Source organism: Anthonomus grandis, chromosome 13 (assembly GCF_022605725.1).
Source record: "Anthonomus grandis grandis chromosome 13, icAntGran1.3, whole genome shotgun sequence".
In the NCBI taxonomy this organism is placed as follows: domain Eukaryota; kingdom Metazoa; phylum Arthropoda; class Insecta; order Coleoptera; family Curculionidae; genus Anthonomus; species Anthonomus grandis.
This window is the reverse complement of record NC_065558.1, coordinates 14,346,747-14,371,170: the sequence shown is the minus strand read 5'-3', so window position 1 is coordinate 14,371,170 and position 24,424 is coordinate 14,346,747. Positions and strand designations below refer to the sequence as shown.

General features: G+C 31.8%; 1 long non-coding RNA gene across 1 annotated transcript; it reads left to right on the top strand.

Moving 5' to 3' along the window:
* Positions 1 to 3,809: 3,809 nt before the first annotated feature.
* LOC126743867 (uncharacterized) lies at positions 3,810 to 24,240 on the top strand. Its single transcript, XR_007663012.1, has 3 exons — positions 3,810 to 3,911; positions 7,639 to 7,830; positions 23,962 to 24,240. It is a non-coding gene; the product is annotated as an uncharacterized LOC126743867 (long non-coding RNA).
* The last annotated feature ends 184 nt before the right edge of the window (positions 24,241 to 24,424 follow it).

Genomic DNA, 24,424 nt, shown 5'->3' with positions numbered 1-24,424 from the left:
TGTAGAACTGAAAAGAAGAAGCTATCTAAGATACAAAGCCTTTTCAACCCCCCCAACAACGCACAGAATACACACAAATTAAAAACAGATATAACTCACGAATTAAAGCTATCAAAAGAGAACAGTGGATTAAATCTACGAGTGATATACGAGGGTGGTCCCAGAAGTACCCGGCCTGACCTAGAGATGTCGGTAGTAGTTTGAAAAATATCAGTGTATTAGAAATTATATAATCTATAAAGCATATGTTTCAAGTTTGAAGACGCCACGTTGTTTAGTATTTGTTTGGCAGCCATCAATAGTGAACGTTTTCAGTGAAATGGAGTGAAAATGGAGAAAATTGGTCATCGTTGTGTGATACAATACTTTTATTTGAAAGGCCTCAGCCCAACCAATATAAAACCTGAACTGGATTCTACTCTGGGTGAGTCTGCTCCTTCGTTACCAATAGTAAAATATTGGGTAGCAGAGTTTAAACGAGGCCGTACGAGCTGCCAAGACGAGCATCGCAGTGGTCGACCAAATGAGCTGACGACTCCAGAAATTTTAAAGAAAATTCACAAAGTGGTACTGGATGATCGTCGACTGAAAGTGCGCGAGCTAGCGGACATAGTAGGCATTTCAAAAAGTGCGGTGTATCGCATATTAACTGAAAATGTTGACATGAGAAAGCTGTGTGCAAGATGGGTGCCGCGTTTGCTCACACTCGAGCAAAAACAGTGTCGTGAAGATGTTTCAATTGAGTGTTTAGTGAAATTTAATAGCAACAAAGCAGAATTTTTGCGTCGTTTTATAACCATGGATGAAATATGGGTTCATCACTTCACACCTGAGACAAAAGAACCATCAAAACAATGGACTCAAAAGGACAACCGGCTCCAAAGAAGGCGAAAACCGTGTCATCTGCAGGCAAGGTCATGGCGTCGGTTTTTTGGGATGCCCGAGGGATAATTTGCATTGACTATCTTGAAAAAGGTAAAACTATTCACGGCGAGTATTATGCGAACTTATTGCAACGTTTGAGCGAAGAAATCAAGCAAAAACGGCCGCATTTGGTTAAGAAGAAAGTGTTGTTTCATCAAGACACCAGCTCACAAATCCGTTATTGCAATGGCCAAAATTAACGAATTAAAGTTTGAATTGCTACCTCATGAACCCTATTCGCCAGATTTAGCCCCTCAGATTATTTTCTGTTTCCAAACTTAAAAAACTGGCTCAGTGGTCAAAGATTTTCCAACGATGAAGAAGTGATGAATGAAGAAGAAGTCTGCAGTTAATGGCTATTTCAAGGCGCAAGACAGTTCTTATTATAAAAAGGGTATCGAACTTATAAAACATCGCGTGGGAAAAGTGTATAGAACTGAAAGGAGATTATGTTGAAAAATAAATAAATTTTTGTCCAAAATTTTCGTGTTTTCTTTCTTGGGTCGGGTACTTCTGGGACCACCCTCGTAGACCATTACATAAACGGCTCCCAAAGGAAAGTTTAAAAGATGTTAAAGAATAGAAAGAAGCCGATGGATGAGTTTGTATAAAGCAAGTCGCTATAGAAACTATAGGGAGAATACTTTGGAAGACAATGCCTAAACAATACACGAAATAGAATATAGTTTAGTGCAACAGTCTTTGAGACGAAAATAAGGTAAAAATTAAAAAAAGTAAAAATAGGAAAGCTCCAGTAATAGACCAGATACTAAACAAACTTTTAAAATATAGCGACCCGGAGCTCGTATTGGACATTGGGCAATTCCAATGGATATGTTTAAAATGAGAACCAAGTTAGTACCGTTTAACGGACATCTTTCGCAAATGCATGGACATCCAATTGATTTTTTACACCGAAATTTATGATATCATTGGACCTCCATCCATTTGTTGTTTAGTTTTATTTGGATATATTACGGATGAGAAAAAGTTACTATCAACTGGACTTTACATATTTCTTTGCATCAACAAATTACCTATCCAGTCGAAAATTTTATTTATTTTTATTTAGTCCTAAGGCCGACAAGTTTGTGACATTTTGAAACACATGAAAATTCAAAAAAGCGTAAGTCTTTAGATGTCCTTTGAATAAATTTGTGCTGCCTTTATTGAATTTATGTGTAAATATGTCTCCCTGAAAATAAAGTAATGTATAGCACTGAAAATAAAGTAACGGGTTCAAAGATTTTTTGAATATACATATTTTTTTGGCTTCGAATCTGAATATTCAAAAAACCATGCCCAAATTTTACTTAAAAAAATAGGCAATTTGATAAAAATTGTCGCTGTTATTAAGCGCTGTATATTTTTATATATTTAATATATCTATCAATGTATGGCGGAACATTCTCGTTTAAAAATTAAATTAAAATATATAAGTTCAAATCAAGGAGACTAGAGATAAGGAGACTAATATGTATGCTAAACGTGTGTACGCAAAAATGAACGAAAACTAGTTTCAAAAAGTTGCCACATTGGCGCTGTTAATCAGAAGTGTACCTTACTTTGATTAGCGGGACCCACCTTTTGATAATGTTAATGATAATGCGATTTCCGGCATTTTCAAGTAATTGACATGCCATTCTTCGTAAAGTTGCCTTCGTATTTGGTAAGTATTTTATACTCCAATCAGGATCAATTACTTTACGATATATCCTGACAACATATTTTTTAGAAAAGTGAAATCCGCATACATATTTACCTTTTTTAATAAATCAAATACCTCTCGCGACTTTCGAAATCTATGTTCATCCTGCACAAACGAAAAAAAATGTATTTTATGCAAAACAGTTTTTAGGTAAAATTCGAGAAATATAATGTTGAAAAAAATTATTTATACTTATATAATAATATAGGTACTGATGGAGTCTTGGAGTCTTGAAAAGAGTTAAAACCTTTTTTTTCTCTTTTTCTTTCTTTCGATCAGAACGACAGCCGATCATGCAACGGCGAACGTTACAACACCTTATTTCCAATGAAAATTAATTTAAAACGATAACTTATTAAAAATTATTTTTTGAAAACGTCACTCGCGTCAGAGTGAAAATATTAACAACGCGCAGAGTAGCCAATCAGAACGAGGCACACTTCTGATCAACAGCGCCGAGGTGGCTACTCCGCGAACCCAGTTATCGTCGAATGTGTTTTGTTTCATCTGTGATTAATTTTCATTTGGATGTGCTGACATCAGGGATACAGGAAATTTCTAAAAAAGCAATGAATTACATTGTAAATCAACTGAGATAAAAATCGTAAAAACTTTGAATCGAATATAGACATTGGCGACATTGCATTTGCAGAAAAAGTAGTGCAAACGTAAGCAACAAAAATCAGAAATGGATTCTGAAAAAGAAGATGTTGTGTTAAATCTGTGGTCTGTTTCTTAGACTGACATCACTGTTGTGTGGTTAAATATTTTGTATAATATATTTAAAATCAATAAAATAATATCTTTTTATTTTTTTGAGTCCAAGATGTACAAGTAATAGGACATTCCATTTAAAAAAGTCCTTTTTCGGACAATGATTATAAAGAACTGACGACTTTTGACCACATAGAGCATCAGTCGACAACAGAATATGCTGACGGATAAAAAGTTAAAAACTGCACCTTAAGTCTTTAGTAATATCATAGGATCATAGGCAGACAATATGGCAGAATGGTGTAAGATTTTATTTTTTTGAATGATTTTAAAAATGAACCAAAATATGATTTCTATTTCTAGATATTGGATTCCAAAATAAATGGCCTAGTGAAGGTCAATATGGAGCAGAATTCATCTTGTTTGTGTATCCTTTTGACAGCCTTGATGTCAAAACATAGTCAAAATGTGATGCCAAACCTGAGAGAAGAGCAATTTCATCAGTTTCAATGCAGAGCAATTTTGGATCTTATACAAATCTTGGAGTCTGAAATTTTTAGATTAGGTAAATATAAAAATGGTAAGTCCTGTAAATTTTAACATATTTAGTTATTTCCTCTTTCAGTACTAATTTGTTGGTAGTTATTTAATTTATAATATTTCGTAAGGAACACTACTAGTGAATTGAGTAGGGGTAATTTCTTGGTACATTTATTATAAGCTTTTGCCACACCCTGTAGAAACTCTATTTTACAAACTTTGCTCTTTGTACACAAAAATTTCTCATTAAACTAAGTTTATACATTCAGGAATTTGGAAGAATTTTTATAAGTATTTTTATAATCGTTAATTTTGACTGTATAAATTGTGATATTTTTTCTGTAATTTCTCTATAATATAATAATATATTTGTGAATTTTTTTATCTTTTGTTTCTGTTACTATAATGTGTACTTGTTCCTCTTTCATTGCTAATTTGTTGATAGTTATTTAATTTATAATATTTACTAAGGAAAATTACTGATGAATTGAATATGCAGTATTTTTTTTGGTGATTTTATTAAATTTTTATTGACTTTTATACATATACTATAACCGTTCGTAACATTAAATATTTTATTTAATATTTTAACAAGTGTTTACAACAGTTAATTTTTATTGTCTAACTTGTAAATTTTTTGCTATAATCTCTTCTCATAATATAGTAGTACAGTTTGTAAATATTTCTTGCTTAATTTCTGAAAGCCAAACCTATGCATCTAGTAGGAAATGCATGGGTCTTTCAGAAATGTTAGTACGCAAACAGAAAAAGAAACAAATCGAGGAATTTATTTAATATGGGGACAAAAAAGTCCCAAATTAAAACTTTTTTAATCTGCCTAAAAAAGTATTAAATAGGGACTTTTTTGTCCCCATATTAAATAAAGGCCTCGATTTGTCATTTTCTCTATTTTCGTACTATAATTTCTGAAAGAACCTCGCATTTCCAACTAATTTTAAGCGCACGGTATATATAGTAGAGCGAAATTCAAATTTGGTGCCATAATTAAATTTTAAATTACCCGCTATTATGACGTCATAAATCTATTCTGATTTCCCACTAGTACTACTCCTCGAAATTCAGAGGGAGCAACAGTCAATCGACTTTCAGTGTTCTATTGGCTCTTACGGAAGTTTCGTATCTAAGTGGCATTAATCTATGCTCCTTATATTCAGTCTCCTTGGTTCAAATGTAGTAACATAGTAATAATTCTCCCTGATTCCCCCTTGTAAACCCCACACCAAACAAACCCATAATAATAATTCCCAACTTCCGCCACTTCCATATATTAATAAAAAAAAATTAAAAAAACTGCGAGCCAAGCGTAGTTGACTCTGCCGCAATTTAAAGATGTTTTTGAGCCACAATATAATTTTATGGCTAATTGCCGTTGCCGGGTTTATGACGCAATATGGCCGCTGTTTGCCTTTAAATATGATTGGCCTCCAGAGAGTCCCGCCATAAAACCATAATAATTTCGAATCTTTCCTCCAAAGACGGAAAGGAGTTAACAACGCGCTAATAATAAAAGAATCTTGAATTGGTTGTTTTTAAGCGTTTTATGGTATTATACATTTGTCCGGTTATTGAGCTGCATATTATTTCTTACTTGAATAAAGTCATACTAAAAATTTTAAAAAACTATCCCGATACCGCATCCGATCCTCCTGGATGAAAGCCAGGTATAGACTAATGTTACATAAAAGGTTAACTGTTGGTGGAAATTTTTTGATAAAATTTAGAACGGATTGCAAAAATTAAAATAAATCTTTTATATTGAAGGTTTAAACAAAAAAAAGAAGGAATTCAAAGAAATCAATCATGATACAAGGTCCTTCGATATTTATTTTCAAAATTTGTATATCTTTATCGCCATCTCTTGGCCGCTCTGGGAAGGCGCTTATTACAGAAATCTGTTTGGTGTTTTAAGGCAAGAGAAGTTTAAAAGGACATTCACCATTTTATGAGAAATGTGGATATAACAATTTTTAAATTGATGCATCATATTTTATTGAATCATCGATTATTTTATTGTAAGCTATAGATATATATTCTCTCTTTCGATCTCAAACGTTTTTGGTATTTTAAGGATTATAGGGATTATGCTATTTGTAATATAATTGGTGACACATAATATAGATGGCGGCACAGTTAATTAAATTTAAGACAATTTTGAGTCTAATGGCACATATTTAAAAAGTTTTCTTGAAAACGATTTTAATCCAAATTATATACGAGAATAATTTGTATTGTAATTGTATAATTTGTATTGTATAATGTATTATAATAACAATAATTTGGATTGAAATCATTACAGATATACAGTCGTTTTTGCAGTTTCAAAAACGGTTTGAATACAAGCAAATTTAATTCAAAAGCTGTTCAATTTTAGGCCTGAATGGAGATCGAGTTTAATTTCATTTAGAAATTTTTCATAAAATTGTGTGAATTTATTCATGTGCAAATTGCCTATATTGTTGACATATGAGATACCATGACATACCATATATTGTTTATAATTTTTTGAATGACATCAATTTTATTACAGACCTTAAAATCATTAATTTGATTGCAGGATATTTTATTTTCTGTAAGTGGAAACACAGTGGAGGAGGTTTTGCAAAAAGTGCAGGATTTAATAAATAAATTGAATGATTTTTTAAAAATAAATAAACTAAAATTTAATTAATGTTAGTAAATACGAAAAATTAAATAAAAAACACCAAATTAACAAAACATGTAGGAGAGACCGAGGATACATGGGACAAATTTGATTAAATGATTAATGAATAACTTTTTTTCGAAGAAATCTCTATCCATAAGGTTTTATTAAGGTACTAAACAAACTTTTGTCATAATATATTACTACATAGCATTATCCAAATAAATTTAAAAATATTTTTAAACCGGGATCAAAAATATTTGGTCATTTGTCCAATGTATCCCCTGCTCTGGGGTAATAATGGACATGATATGGAGATATTTTGGACATTCATTTACTAATAAAGACAAAAAGTCTTACAGTAAATATTTATTTAGGAAGCAACAAATTTTCAACTTTTATTTAAGTTAAACTAAATTCTGTCAAATCTGCGTTGAAATAAATCGAATCTTTGAAACGAGGACGCCTGTCTTCAATACCTTTTGGAAGCACAGCTATTACTTCTCTGAATGTTACAAAAGAAGATTCTTCTTCTGTAATTTTGAAGTGGTTTGATGGAATCATTCTTTTAAAAAATCGAACCTGAAATCCGTCGAAAAGTTTTCGTTCTACCCGAGCAACATAATTTCTTCCAGAAAATGGTGTTTTTCACGAAACTTTGACAACAATGAAACCGCCTTTTTCTACATCGTGGGTATCCTGAACTGTCTCTTCTTCTTCCTCCCACTCTGAGGAGGAATCTTTTGTTAGTTCTTCATTTATCTCTTCATCACTAGAGTCACTTTCTACTAGAACTTTTCTCTTAATCTCCTTAACCTTTTTTGGAGGAGGCTTCTTTCTTGTCAATAATTCTTCTTTTTCTGGAGTGTCAGTAACTATCATACATTTTCCTCGTTTCTTCCTTTTCTCATAGGTTTTCGGGGTTCCGCCTTTGGATAAGGACTTATTTTGTCTGGTGTAATAAAGCTAGATATATTTAAAGGACTTTTAGCAGTCCCAGTAACGCTAGTGCTAGGAATTGAGGTTTCATCGGCAGCGCGATTTCCGTCAGTGGCTGGAATTAGGTTTTCATCTAGGTTTTCTGTTTCAGCGAAAATACAGCTTCCACCAGATTGATTGGTAATGACATCTGGAGCAGGTCGATCTGAAACTGACGAACACAAAAACTCGTGTTCTTGAAATATGACCCGATCAAAAGGAAAAATTCCACTTTTACGAAAGCCAGACTTTATATTTTCTGGTGTAGCAGCACGATCCCAGGCCTTTGAGTATAGCTCCGCAAGTGAGTAAATAGAAAGAGTTTCATTTGGATGAGTCATCATCCAAGAATTGGCAGCTTCGGAAAAATATCTCTTGAAAGGTCCAAAAACAGATCGGTCAAGAGGTTGTAATTTATTTGATGTATGCGGAGGTAAGGTCAAAACTTCAATACCATTTTCTTTGCAAAATGTTATGCCATCATCACTTAAATGGGATTCATGGTTATCCAATATCAGTAACACACGGTTATTTTTACTACATCTGATATTTCGTTGGAAAAACTAAAGAACTTTAATAAAATTACCTGTTGTCATCTAGCCAGATTTATTCACAAGACCCATAGATCCTTGCATAGCTCCAGACATTATGCGGTGCTCGTCAAAACGTATTCTGGGAAAAATCCATACTGGTGATAATGCATTTCCATTTGCACAAATTATTCCAACTTGGGTTACTAGCTCACCGCGTTCTTTAGATGTTACTTGCCCTATTTGCTTTTCTCCCTTTTTTCCTACAATTTTTTTAACAGGCAGTACTGTAGTAACCCCTGTTTCGTCTAAATTAAAAATTTGGCTTGCCTCATAGTTATGCCGGCTGTAAACAGTTTTGAGCTTGCAAAAGAATTCCCCAACAACTGTTTTGTTAAACGCCGTCATACGAGCAAGAGATGTTGCTTCCGGTTTTCGAATTGAGAGTTCTGGATTTCTCCTCAAAAAACCGGCAAACCACTCCTCGCCAGCCATTGCTTGTGTTGCCCAAGAATCCGGGATTAAAAGCTTATTTCGAGACGCAAACTGAAATGCTAGTTGTCTAGTTTTTTTTTGGAGTTAATCCATAGAACATAGATGAACATTTGAGTAAATATTCAGCTAATGCTTGTTCCATTTCTGGAGAAAAAATTTGACGATGTTTAAAATTTGGTTTTAAAGATATATTTTCTATCCCCTGTTCTCTAGCCCTTTTCACATAAATAGCTAAACGAGACTTAGTAACATTATACCTCTCCGAAACTTTTCGCAAGCTACCAATATTATTTAAGACATCCTCTACAGCTCTTCTTAGTGCCTGTGTATATATGTAGTTTTTAAGTAATTTTTAAATAAAGTGATCATTTTACTTCACTTTATTATCTATTTTTAGCTCGCTGAGCATTAGATTAAGGTAGCTACAATTGCGTTAGTTTCCCACATAAATATATTAAAAAAAAAAATTGTCAACAAAGTTTAACCTAACATAAAATCGGTTGGTAAAAGTAACATAAAATTGTCTAGTTTATAGAATAATATGTAGAAGCGGTATATCCAAACTGTATATCCAATACATAGGAATGTAAATATTATTATATTTCTGTTTGTTTGTACATTTCGTTTTGTTGCTTCAAAAAGATGAAAAATATGTAAAAAAGAAACATTTATTTATATAACTACCTGCAAACAGATGGACCTTACAGACTTGCATGGCGAAATTCCACGATTTTTCTAAATAGAGAGCAGTCAGCAGTAAAATCAATGTAAATTGCCTTTTGTTATCCAGCATTCGTAAATTTATTTTAGGGACTAATATTTTACCATAATTTATTAACTATAGACCCTATATTTTAATATTTATTTTTTAATTTTAATTTTTATAATATGCCTTTTTCAGCAAGTATAGTTTATCAGATCTTTATTTAGACTCTAGCTAAGTTAGATTAATTTTAATCGTTCTCTAATAAATTTGTTTTTTTAAAAAGCAAATGCCTAAAGTAGATCTGGTTTTAATCTATACACATAGACTCTTAACTATTTAGGTAAAAAAAATATGTAAAGTGAATGTTTTTCGAAAGACTTCTTTTTTCAAGTTAGATTTACTAATTTTCTCACTCTTAAATTAATTTTGCTTTCAAATGACAAGAGATATTCAATGTTAAAAAAGGTTGCAATAGTGAGTTTTTACATCAGTCTTTGACTGAAATTATTACTATGCAATCAAGTCCTCAATTGATCCCATTTAATATATAATTTTAGTATATAATATATGTTTCTCAATTTACATATTTTTTAATCTAATGTACTGATGTGATTAATCTCGTAATTAAGGTAAAATGAAAATTCTTCAGTCTCCCTCCACTTACTTATTAAACATTTAGTTAACTTAAAATTCTCTACATGTTTCGGACACAGTGCTGTCTATCATCAGGGGGTACTAAAAGGAAATAGTTCCCAAAACAGACACAGAAAAAACTTAAAAAATTAATATAAGGTACCTACACTTACAAAGGTTTAAAATTGGTAACAGGCACACGCCCCAGGGTTTGATTACATATCAAAAACCCTCCATTTATTATTATTGTTTTTAATCTTATTTTTTTATTTTTATTTGTTTACATTTTGTTGTTGACAAGCACTGATGTAGGTGACATCTATGGGAGAAGTTCTAAAAATGCCATGGTATAACTAATACGTATAAACAATAAGATCCAATTTTCAATATTCTGTAAACCTACATCCACTAATAGCCAGAAATTCGCAGCTTTCCATTCCCACTTTTCTAGACTTTTCTCGATTCCCCTAGATAAAGCTGACTTCAACACAGAGTTAAATATTATAAAACAAATAGCTTCTAATAACCACTTTCCCTTAAAATTAATCAATAAAATTTATTTCAAACATTTAAATAAAAATCTGATAACCAAACAATCAGACGATCAAAAATATTATCCAATCCCCTTTTGGGGTACGGTTTCATACCAAATCAAAAATATATTTAATTCACATGACATCAATACTAGCTTTCAAACTAAACATACATCGGACAAAATCCCGCCAGAACAAAAATCAGGAGTCTATCGGATAGGGTGGTCGAGTGAGAATTGCAATGCATTTTACATTGGACAGACCGGTAGAAGGTTTTCTACACGTATCAATGAATATTGTAGGGAGATTGAGAAGAGCAAGAACCGAAATATTTGCCCTACAAGCATCAAATCTAACTTTGCAAGACATGTTTATACTAACAACCGCAGTTTTAGTCCAGCTACTGACTTAAAGCTTTTACATTTCTGCCGGAAAAGCAACATACTTGATCTGTTGGAAATACTCGAAATGAATCATCATTCTTGTACTCACTTTTTCAACTCACTATGTCTTAACTCTTCATAGTCTCTTAATACATCGTTCTTACCCTTTACAATTTCTTTTATATAGTACTTATCCGTTGCTTTCCTTCTCCACAGCGTACGAATCATTATGTTAACCGCGCCATCTAATATGTTCTCTATGAAGCTTGTGCTTTCCTCTTGCATTTACCAAAAAAAAAAAAAAATTGTAGTAACAAACCATCAGGTACCATGGCACTTTTAGAACTTCTCCCATAGATGTCACCTATAGTGCTTGTCAACAAAAGAATGTAAACAAATAAAAATAAAAAATTAAAATTAAAAACAATAATAATAAATTGAGGGTTTTTGATATGTAATCAAACCCTGGGGCGTGTGCCTGTTACCAATTTTAAACCTTTGTAAGTGTACCTTATATTAATATTTAAGTTTTTTCTGTGTCTTTTGTTCGGAACTGTTTCCTTTTAGTACCCCCTGATGATGGACACCACTGTGTCCGAAACATGTAGGGAATTTTAAGTTAACTAAATGTTTAATAAATAGATGGAGGGAAACTGAAGGATTTTCATTTTACTTTAACCTACGACTCCACTGCTAGTATGGACTATTTCTTCACAATCTCGTAATTGTTGGATGTTTTAATTGTAAAAGTTTTATCTTTGGGATTTCAAAAAAAAAAATCTTTTAATTACAATGAGCTTTGTTAAAAGAGATGAGATGGTGAATAAATCGGCTTATTGATAACCCAGAAACATAAAGTCTGTAGTTTCGTTTGAAAAAATAAATAAATAAATTTTATAAGGTAGATGTACAGCGCAATCCTTCATAATGTTTGCTCATTTCTGTCATCACTGGACTTTTATGTAAAAATAAGAAAATAAGATTCTTCTTTCACTCGAATCTAACTAGGGGGTTTTAACAATGTTTGTACTGTAAGGCTCCAATATTAATAATCTTGTGAATGAAATTTCACAAATATTAGAGTTATTGTTAGGAAGTGAGTTGGTGTTCTCAGAGTGAAAGGTCCAAAAGATTTGTTTTCACATTTCCATAACTGAAACATTAAATTTGGTCTTCAGCATTAGCATATTAAAAGAAGAACATACAAAGGGGTGGTTAATTAAAGAAATTAGAACATGTACAAGTATTTTGAATTTTCCTTTGTAATAATAAATTTTTCTTGTTACTGCTTACCCAAGATCGATCTATTTATCAGAGGATAAAGTTTTAAAAAAGTATTAATTTAGATAACACAAAAAAATCATGTTCTTTTTTTAATAAAATAAGTGCTAAAATTAATTGTTCGCAAATTGCTTTATCCAAATCTGTCTCACAACGATTTAAATGTTTTGTATTACCTTACAGCAAACGTACTATTTTCTCATATAGAACTGGAATAAAGCCCTCAGATTAATTAGAAGATTGCAATATTACCAAGTCGTGCTTCTCAGCATCAGTCGATATTGGGATCATCAAACCTTGAAAACACCGAAACTCTCAAAATATTCAAAACAATACTTCTTGTGGTTATGATTACAGTTGCTCAAATGCTCTGCTCTCGAGATGCATTAAATTATTTATTTAGTAAAATCCGTAAAAAAAAATTTCATACCTCAATCTTAACAACTCTTCCAATAATCAATTCGGCTTCTAGTATGGCAAAGAAATAAATAATCCTCTTACTAAGATACTTGAATGAATATCATCTTTCAACACTAATTTTTTGAGATTTGCCTAAAGCTTTTGACTGTGTCAATAAACTATTTTTCTCCTTAACGTTAATCTTTTTTTGTTTAATAAAGGCTAAGAGGTTTGACAATTAATTGATTGATTGACAACCCTTATTGTGTAAAGTTTGATCATCAGTAAGTGGTATCAAATGGTGATAATGTTTTAAATAAAGAGCAGTATTATGTTGTGCGTGAATCTCTCTCCTTGACCCTACTCTTTTCAATCTATATTAATAACCTAGCTTATCTCAATAAAAAAATTATTAAGAAAATTTTGCTACTGGTTTTGCTTTCAAAGAGAAATTTGATTGTACTTGCAGATATTGATTTAGTTGCTCTAAAAAATAATTATGAAGCATAGAAACCGTTAAATTTGTTTTTGCGAATTGTAATAGTACAGTTTAAAATAAGAACTCTAAGTCTACAGTATCAGTAAATGTCCTTAAGAAAGTACTTATATTAACTTGTTTTCCTTTAAGGGCATCATCAGACCAGACGTTCAACACAACATTCATCAAACAACATCAATATGTTGGAATCAATGTGTTTTTTTTTCATATTTTCGCCAACAATTGTTATGGATTTCCCGTGGGTTCTATAAATAAGCAAACTTGAACACTAAACAATAAAATTTTATTAAAACTACTTTACTTATAATCACTTACTCTTTCTAATCACAACTATAAACTTAAACTTAACATCAAATCAGATCCCTATGTATACTCAATAAGATTCATTTACTAATTTCTAGAATTTTAACAGAATGTTCTTTAGGTACAAATATAAATGAATATAAGTCGAGTAGAATGATCCGGCCAAGACAGTAACAGCCTATAATTTTTTCTGAGTATATTTTAAGTCGATTGGCAAGTATTTTTTTCGTAAAAAATAGAGTGGCGTAGAGTGGCGAGAGTAAAGTTGGCTAAAATCACGAAGACTAGACACAAAACCAGTAGGCTTCACTACTTTTCAGCTAAGTATTCAAGTTCAATTTATTTGGAATTAATTCTACGGGATATGTAAGAAGGTACCTAGTCAAAGATTCGACCGAAGTATTTAATTCAAACTGTCAAAATGGTGGAGAAAATCTGATGGTCTGAGGGTGTTTTAGTCGATCTAAGACCGGTCCACTAGACAGAACTGATGAGGGTGACATATTGGAGAGTAACTTGTTGCTATATGAAAATTTTCCATTAGGATTTTCTAACAGGATAATGATTCTAAACACACATGCCGACTAGTTGAAAATTGGCATTAAAAAAAAAATGGAGTATTGGATTTCCCAATAACCCGGTTTGAAGCCTATAGAGAAAATTTGGAAACACTTGGAAAATCAATTAGATAAAGACCCATCAAAAAGCCAGAAGATCTATCGCTAGTTTTGCAGGAAGAATAGAATTTCAGTCGATTATTGTGAGAAGCTAATAGACTCAATAGGGACGCGATGCCAAGCAATCATCAAGGCCAAGAATATTGAAAAAAAAATTAAATGAATAGGAGTTACTTTGATTATACTTAACAAATGTTTAAATACTTTTGTTAACATTTTGTTTATTTATTTTTTTTAAGAAATATTTTTGTGCCTATGCTTATTTTTTATTTTATACTATTTTGCTTTCTGTTGTCAAAAAAATCGTATTAGTATGTATAATACAATATGTATTATACATTATTGAAGATTTGTAAAATGTTTGCATATTTTTGTTTGCCACCGTATATAAAGCTCTTTTACTCAAAGCAATAATTTGTCTTAAAAAATCACTTTTCTTCTATCAATCTAGCCTTTACTAGCAGACAACCCTTAAAATTTCATCTGAATAAATTTTAATAGCGCGTATAATGGAAGATCAGCAACGTCGGGACGGCGACCGTCTGGGCGCCACTAACGGCGCCGATTTACGACTCATGCCGCGTTTTTCTTCGATAGTTTTTCTTTTGCTGTTGCTTTTCTAACATAGTTCGTATCGGAATTCTTATATGAGTTTTATAAAACCATTTCGGATATTTTTCCCCTAATATCGGAATTCCGTAAATGAGCTTGGGGTTACGAGGGTTGTTAAACAGTCTAGACAAGATTGGGATCCCGATCCTGATTTATTAATTTTACCTTGTAAATGCCGAATGTGTATACATAAAAATAAATCAGCGGGTATGGTGGGTGGCTAACGAGTTAATAAATTCGCATGAAAGTTTAAATATTTAGACGAAGCGCGGTGGTTTAAAGGAGACCCCGGAAAAAAATTGAACATAAATTAAAATTCCTGAAAGAGGCTTTGGCTTAAAATAGATTTAATTGGGATATAGTAAGTAGATAATTACATACGTAAGTATGTAATTATCTCTATTATTCAAGTTCAAAATCTCACAAATGTCTCCACTTAAAAAAAAAACTTTTGGAATCATTATAGTGTAAAGTTGCACGCCGACAGGGACAAATCTCGTGCACCGAAATGATTTTAATGAACGTGTAAAAATAACCACGAAAACTGAAATTAGTTGAAACATTCAGTTGATTTTTCGTGAGCGCCAGACTACAATGTAAATAAGCGTGTTTGTTTCCGACATTTACATCATTTATCTTAAAATATACATATAAAATACAACTATGTAATTTTTAGTTACAGAGTCACAAGAGAATTATGTCAATGTAACAGCCATACAAGGTACGTCAAATTATGCAATTTTATTATATTAAGAGTGTTCTAAAAGAGTATTACGGATACTTATTACTTTAAGGCAATAGATCTAAAAGTGATGAGACAACCATGCACATCAATAAGCTTTTTAGACCACAAAAGGCTTAAATTAGCCAAAGAACAAGGCCATTCCAATTTTATTTAACATTAAATGATTAAGTCATACAGTAATTTATAGAATTAAAAAAATTAGGGATAGAAGAATTCGCCGAAAGAACAATAGGGACCGAACCAAGGGAGAAGATCAAGTCAGTTTAAACAAAAGCTGTTCAAGATGAGGGTCACGTTTTGGTGCCATTGGTAATACAACGGCTGTATAAAGAACAGCAAACTATGCAATTTTATTTCATTCAAATTTGTATATTAAAAGAATGTTACTAATATTACTTACTACTATAAGGCTATAGATCCAGAAGTAACGAAACCACCTATGCCTATATTTCTTGTAATGTTATAATAATATTAGATTTGTGCTTGTGTGTTTATTATTAAATAAGAAAGTTATCCGGAAATTTAGATTAATAAATTCCCCGAAGAAATAGTGTAGACCGGACTAGGGTAGAAGATCATGTCATGTCAGCTCAGACACCAGCTATTCATGATATTGTGCTTATCTTTTTGTGATATTGGTCAATTTTCAAGATAATAAATGGTTAGTACCAGACTAATTTTGTCCTCTCTAATTTTGTACGTTAAAAAAATCGTTGACTATACAATCTACAGATTTATTAAAAAATTACTGCATTTAAATAATCGTATTCTAATAATTACATATTCTAAATTATATTCTTCCAAAGAATTTTTGGGTTAACAGCTTAGTGCTCAGAAAATATGACACATATTGAAGTATCTAATATTATTTTATTAAGAACATTAATTAATGAAAACAATAGAAAAGTATAATTCGCAGGATTGGGTTTTTTTTTATTTTTTTTTGAATTTTGGAGAAACGGCTAAGAAAACTGTTGCAAGTTTTAATTGTATCACTTTAATTGGAAATACATCTGATTTCTCATAATACATAATTCGGAAACATAGTTTAACGTTAATAGGCTTAAACCCTTTTTGAAAATAAAAATGAACGTTCTGCGCTGCAGTTAGTCGAAGCTAATGTATTAAATATAATGCTATTTTCACAATTGAGAATTCAGTATATAACTTGTTCATCTAAAAGAGTTTTAAAAGGTATGATACCGAGTTACACTACAACTTTTTGGTATAAAAACCTCTACATAAGCTCAGAGAGGTTCAGGAAAATGCTATTAAAGCAAGAAAGAAATTAATGTGTAACCAGTAAAGAGCTGTTGGTAGCAGTAAAAGCTATTGAGTACTTTCGTAAGTTTTTGTATGATCAACGATGCATTCTTAGGACTGAACATGCTTCTCTGATAGGGCTGTTTCAGTTGAAAAGCCCTGCAAGGACAAATAGTAAGGAGCCAGAGCTACAACAAGTATGACTTTACAATAGAAAAGGTAAACATCACCGAAATGCCGGCGCTTTGCCCAGACGACGTTTCATTAGAACATGTCAATTTCGCCTTTAAAAGGAATTAAAGCAACAACTAGATATTTACGTGTTACAGTACTGGCATTAAAATCGAGGATTGCAGACCCAAAATGAAGAGACATTTCTGGCAAATGTCTGCATTTATTGGTAATACAAGATGAACTGTTAAAAAGAATCTGTCCGAAAAAGAAAAGGGTGGAATGAAACTTGGGTGGAAAAAAAGACATATCTATGACAGTCTTTTTTCGAAAACGGATTACAGAAGTTGTTGCTGCTCTATGGCGGTATTGACGGACGAAATTATACATTTATTATACATTTTCATTAAATGTTCTGATCTTTTATGAATTTCACTTTAATCAATGATGCTAAGTTTAATATTGACTGAAAATTTTTCTTAGAGTTTTTTATATGCTGGGCATCGTTTCTTGAATAGTATGAAGGTTGTAAAAGATGACGTTAAAAGTTTACCTGAAAATTATTACTATTTGGTAACTAAACTTCCCCATCTCATTGGTAAGCCTATTACTTTTTTTTTCTTCATCTGGAAACAGTCCTCTGATAAACTCTTTGAGATGTTTGATCCCTTTTTTTCATTCGAACTTCATTTGTGTATTAGTTCACTTTAATCAGTCCTCGATAGTATAGCTAATGTTAGAGTTTATTAGAGAGTCTATTGACAGCAGTAAAAGCTATTGAATACTTGTAAAAACATTTGTATGGTCAAGGATGCAATCTCAGGGCTGGCCATGCTTCTCTGAAAGGGCTGTTTCAGTTTAAAAATCCTGCAAGGACAAACAGCAAGAAGCCAGAGCAACAACGGCTACAAAAGTATGACTTTATAATAGAAAAAGTAAAAATAGAAAAAGTGAACATCACCAAAATGCCGATACTTCGTCCAGAACTTGAAACAAGTCAAAGTTGCCTTATAACGGAATTAAAACAACAACCAAAGGCATTTGCGTATGTCACCGTATTGATATTCATAGTTTTGAAGAAAGGGACGCTAGAATACTTCAGGTCGGTGTGGTGACCCAGTATTTGGTTTTATTTACGAAGTATCGAGAAATTCTAGTGCCGGAACGAAGAGACATTTCTGAGAAATTTCCAGAACTAAAAGCCTAGTGGGCGCAATGGAATTCGTTGGTTATACAAGATGGATTGGAAAAAAGAGTCTGGGAGAGCGTAGATAGAAAAGGAAAAACATATCTGACGATCCTTTGTCGAAAACGGTTTCCAGAAGCTACCCATCGTAGTATCGACGGAGGATATTTCGGAGTTAATAAGACGTTGGTAAGTGTAAAAGTGAATCATTTTGTCATTGAATTCAAACTTAAGGTTTAAAGTATAGATTTTCCTTAAATGTTCCGATCTTTTTAAGAATTTCACTTTGTTCCATCGATGTAGCCAAATTTAATAATTACTGAAAATTTTTCATAGATCCTTTTATACGCTAGGCATCTCTGTTTAAATTCAAAATTGACGTTGTTGATGGAATTCACCTGAAAATTATTACTAACTGATAACTAAAATTCTCCATCTCATGATTGGTCAGCCAATTACTTTTTTTTCTTCATCTGGAAATAGTCGTCTTGACTCTGTCTGAGCCCTTTTCTTCATAAACTTCGAACTTCATTCGTGTATTAGTTACCGCTTTAATCAGTCCTCGATAATGTGAGAGTTTATTAGAGAGTCTATTGGCAATAGTAAAAGCTATTGAATACTTTTTATGATCAATGATGCAATCTCAGGGCTGACCGTGCTTCTCTGAAAGGGCTGTTTCAGTTCAAAAATCCTGCAAGGATAAATAGCAAGAAGGTAGAGCAACAACACCTATAAGAGTGTGACTTTGAATATCACCGAAATGCCTATACTTCGTCCAGAACTTGAAGCATGTCAATGTTACCTTATAAAGCAATTATAACAACAACCAGACGCATTTGCTTATGTCACCGTATTGATATTTATAGTTTTAAAGAGAGGAACGCTAGAATACTGCAGGATCGGTGTGGTGACCCAGTGTTTGGTTTCATTTACCAAGTGTCGAGAAATTCTCCAGAACTAAAAGCTTAGTGGCCGCTATGGAATTTGTTGGTTATACAAGATGGATTAATAAAAAGATTCTGGAAGAGCTTAGATATATAATATATAGATAATATATTATATAATATATAGTGTAATATATAATATATAGATATATAAATTTATAAATTTTCCTCAAATGTTCCGATCTTTTTACGAATTTCACTTGAATCGATGTAGCCAAATTCAATAATTATTGAAAATTTTTCATAGATCCTTTTATACTTTTATTATTCACCCGAAAATTATTACTATCTGACAACTAAACTTTTCCATCTAATCATCAGATGGTCAACCTATAAGTTTTTTTTTTCATCTTGAAACTTTGTCTGATATTCTTCTCTCTATATTTGACTTCTCGTCATAAACTTTGAACTCCATGCGTGTATCATTTATCACTTTAATCAGTTCGTGATACTCATTTATCACATTAGCTACGTTATCATCAACTTTCTGCAAACTTTTATCGACAACCTAGAATCTGAAAATTAATTTCAAATTTGCCGTAGTGGAGTGAAAGAAATAATTAAAAAAAACCTTTAGAGTTGTGAATAACTAAATAACTACTATCCGAAATTGATTATAAAATTCGATGTTACTTCCAATTAAATTAAAAGATCACAAAATGAATCTCGACATAAACTTAACGAGCTTATTTCGGTAAATCGCTGTTAAAGCCAAAAATAAAATGTTGTATGACCAAGCAAGAGCTATTGGCAGCAGTAAAAGCTATTGAATATACCAAAGCCCAATTTGACGTTCACTTTCTTGACAAACAGCAATGATATTGACGTAAGACTTATTCTTAGATGAAAAAATTAGTTTTTTTACTTTGACCATGTGTTTTTTACATGTCAAAATTTTCAAAAGGTTTGTTTTATTTATACAAACATAAAATAATTTTATGTATTAATCCACAACTAAGTTAATTTGTTTATACATATTATCAGGAGAATCGTGCCACCATTAATAAATTCTCCTAAGGAGATATTTCTTACACCAATGTTGTAAGCGATATGAAAGAGTGAAACTCCTATGCTGTTGGCTGTGATGAGTTGTCATTACAAATAATTAAATTATGTTGTAATATTTTAATCCTTTCTTAACCAATATCTTTAATAGTAGTATCAAAAATTCGGTCTTTCCTGGGCGGTAAAAAGCTGCGAAAGTTCATACCTTACCTAAGACATCTCTAGAACAGTATTTCTGACTTGCCTATTACCAGTCATGTCCAAGGTGTTTGAAAAGGTTTTACATACACATATTATACACTATTTTACTAATAATAATCCCATCCTGGAGTCTCAGTCAGGATTTCGCAAGAATTACGGTACTTCTTCGGTATTAGTTAATACATTAGATAACATTATTAAAGAAATGAATAGTGAGAACACTTTAGCTTCAGTATTTTTAGGTTTTAGCAAAGCCTTTGATATGTAGCACCACCGGCTGTTTCGATAAAATGAATTTTCAAACTCGACAGTCAAATTCTTTTAGGATTATTTATGTAGACGAAAACAGCCAGTACAAATTGGAATAAGAAACTCAAATTGCTCGCCCCTGTCTAAAGGGGTTCCTCAAGGTTCTATCTTGAGGCTCTTGATTGTCTTAATTTATACATTTGACATGGAATACCTTGCAGATCGTTGTGAAATTCAGATAAAAAAAAGATACGAGATGATACATAACTTCGTATTATCCTTCAATCTAAAAGATGCAATTGATCCGGCTAACTCAATGAATGCATCTCTTCAAAATCAGAAACGGTCTAAATAAAAATCCATCTAAGTCGGCAGTTATGTTTTTTGGTATAACTAGTCAATGGGCGGAACACCATTTTGAACTTAAAATAGGTGATGGTAACATACCAACATTAAAGGGGTATAAAAATGTAAGTGTGTTGTTTAAAAACAATATAAGATTAGATGTAGAGAAAATTATTCAGAGAACCATTATTTCGTCAAGGCAATTTTTTAGAAGTAAATATATTTTAAATTTATCCTTATATAAATGACTGAGTCATTGATTCCTTCTCACAGCATCTATGCAAATAGAATTTATAGACTATGTCTTGATTTGCAGTCATGGACTCGTTTGCACAGAATTTGAAACTCATGTATCCCTTTGATTTTTAATCTTAACATAAGAAAATTACGTCTTACATTTTTTAGTTAATCTTAGTTGGTTAAATATGGAGCACAGCTTACTTCTTGCATAAGCTTTTCAAAATAGGGCGTACGACGTATCTTTGCAAAAACATAGTCCTCTAGTTTAGATGCCTCATGCGCTCTCTAGTCTTAAGCTTATATTCAAGAGATTTCTAGATGATAACCTGTTCAGATAAGGATCTGGGTATATTCACAATATAGGAGCAGCTGAAGAAGCTTATTCAAAGCTCTTCACTCTCATTTAAGCCGTTCTTCCGCAGATTTTAGAAACTTGTATGACTTCTGAAACTCCAACGTAACTAATGTGGTTGATTATTGAGTAATTTTTTCATGTTTTCGTGTTCAGTACAGTTAGTGCTCGATACTCTCAATAATAAAATTTTCATGTGGATTTGATGTATCTCGTTGAAATCTTAATGCGGTCAGGGCCTTCTTCAATGAAAGTATTTTATAAGCTTTATATTTTTTACAATAAACTTCGCTACATAATTATATATATATATATATATATGGTTGCTAGTTTTTATATATTTATATATAAAAGAAATGTGCATATATATATTTATATATATATATATATATATATATATATATATATATATATATAATAAAATGCTCTGGAAAACTTAAAAGGTATTTTTAAATTCTGTGTATCTTCTCCCAATATTCACTCGTGTCTGGAAAATACTATTAAAATTACATAAACTCATAAAAAAACTCCAAAGTCTGCCTTTCGTTTTAAAACGGTTATAATTTAATGAGCGATTATCCAATATTTCTCTGGAAAATCCAAATCCTCCGGTCTGTTTTCCGCCGCTATTTTTCCCAAACGTAAAACGAGAAGAAAAAGAGAGAAAAGTTGGGTCAACGACTTCCACCGACGCCGAGCACCGCATTTGAATATATGAAGTAGTAAAGTGGATAAGCAGTTTTATATTTTCACATTAAAATTTATTATCTGTAAGATCTGTTCAGCTACCGTTAAAGCCAGACAGACGGACGATGCGTGAAAATGAAAATAAAGCCACTTTTGCCATCATGATTACGCGCCTTTTTTATAGTTTGAATAGGTCTGGTTATTCTTTTAATGGCAAAGACTAATTTACTTACTACTTTTGATATATATATTAATGATGTACATTGCAAATCAATTAATCAGCATAAGGCATAAGTAATCAGAAAATTTTATAATTTGCAATGAAGCTAAAATAGTACAGAGGATTAATAGAATCTAATCTTGCTAAAGTAAATACATACTCATCCAGACCTGCATACAATTTATTTTAGTCTTTTCAAGCTAAAGCTAATTCTAAATTTTCCAAACCTAATATTCTTGTAATTATTAATTGGCCTGGGTCTTTTAAAGGTTTCAAAATCACATCTTCACAGCTCCAGTAACTCATTCACGCAATGAATCTCAATTTCTCTATTATTGATTGATAGCAATAGGGGGAGGAACAAGGAAAATACTGCCTTATCTACTACTGACGATCTACTTTGTTACACTTTTCTCGGTATTTTTTGACTACAAATGATAAAACACGCAGAGTTTTGGTACAGGAAATTTGCCCCTATTTATTGTTTTATTAGCTTTTCCTATATTTGAAATATATTTCATTTTCCTGCCACGGAAAAACAAAAATTGGTCATTTCGACTTTATTTTTCTGATAATTTTTCTTATTTATTTCTTTATAAAATAAAAATGAAGAATAGATTCTCTATTCTGCCCTACAAAGCAAAATTGGTTAAACGATATTTTTGTCAAAATATAGTTTTTTACATTAATGGATCCGTTATGGAATTCTATCTGTTTATTTTACAAAAATAAGTATGGTTTTTTAATAGTACTAATACAAAATAAAATAGTAAAACTTGATTTGATGGCAGTATTATAAATAATAAAAGAAACAGTAATACGATGTTTTTAATTCCTTTCAAAGCAATCATTCCTTTGTCCTCCTACTGCTCTCCGTAATGTTATAAAAAAGGTACTGAGCCTTCCTAACCATCTCATTCATAACCAAATAAATATAAATCCAATTGTTTCATAGATCGCTCAACTTTACTAATATACTATGCAATTCGAAATTTCACGTAAAAAAAAAGAAACGCATCATCCCTTCTTGTCCCATATCCGGTCACATCCACTAATTTGTTTACAGTTAATCCCCAGTGGTCCTTCGAGCCGGTACGAACCCCAAAAGAGCTCTATTGATAAAGTTTGAAAAAATCGTACTCACACGCTACTATAATACCTTCATTCAAAGTGCCATAGTTGGTTAATCTGTGTGAAAGGCATTGAGGCACGAATTATGATTTTTTAATAGGATCAAACCCCTACCTGCTTGCCAACAGGTTTCTTCAAACTTATTAAGGTATTCTTGAAGCGTGGGAGGTTTGATTTATGGGTAACTTCTATGTAACCCGAATGAAGGTAATTTTAAGCAAACACTTTATACGCACTAAGTGCCTACTTTAATACTTTTATATTTAAAATAGGACTTCGTATTGAACCAAAAAACGAAAGTCTAGACAAAGATGTTAAATTTCCATCGGCACCTTGTCACATACGCATTTTTTGTCTAATGATGGCCCATTTTAGGTTTGGTCCCTTTCATTGGCGTGTCAAGGCGTTATTTTAAAATTATATCAAAAAATATGACAACATGTTTGTTTCTAGTAATAATAATTTTAGGAATTAAGGAAAATTTACACAATAATAGATAATCTACTGGCGCCAAACGATAGTGATCCTATAATAAATTCAATTGTGTTTCTTTATCTTTTAACGAGTATGATGGGTGTGAAATCATTGCGATTAAAATATATTCACGATTGGCGATAAGATTTTAATTTTCACGTCTGTTTCCAGACAAGAAAAACCAAAGAGACGTCCCCAGACGGAGAAAATGAAGAAAAAGTAGCGGATCGGCATCATCAAGAGATACGTATATCGGCAACTGTCGCTATTTTAGAGGAATGGATTCGATCTAAACATAGCACTCTATTTTCAGGTTTACTTAGTCAATGAATGGCTCTTAGGGACATACAGTGGTGCCGTATGAAACTGAATTTTTCTTAATTTTACATTTATACAGGTCAAATTACTACTAGTTTGTTTAAATAAATATTGAATTTACAAAATACTTAATATGTCTTGTATTTTATTCTTATATAGGTATAGTGCATTATATAAAGAAAACACCACAAATAAACATTTAAAAAAAACCTAAAGAACTAAAAAGTAACTATAACTATTCAATCAGCGAATAACAGCCAAGTTTAAAAAATCTTCTATACAGTTTTTATACTCCTATTTTTTTTGCTTTTTGCTT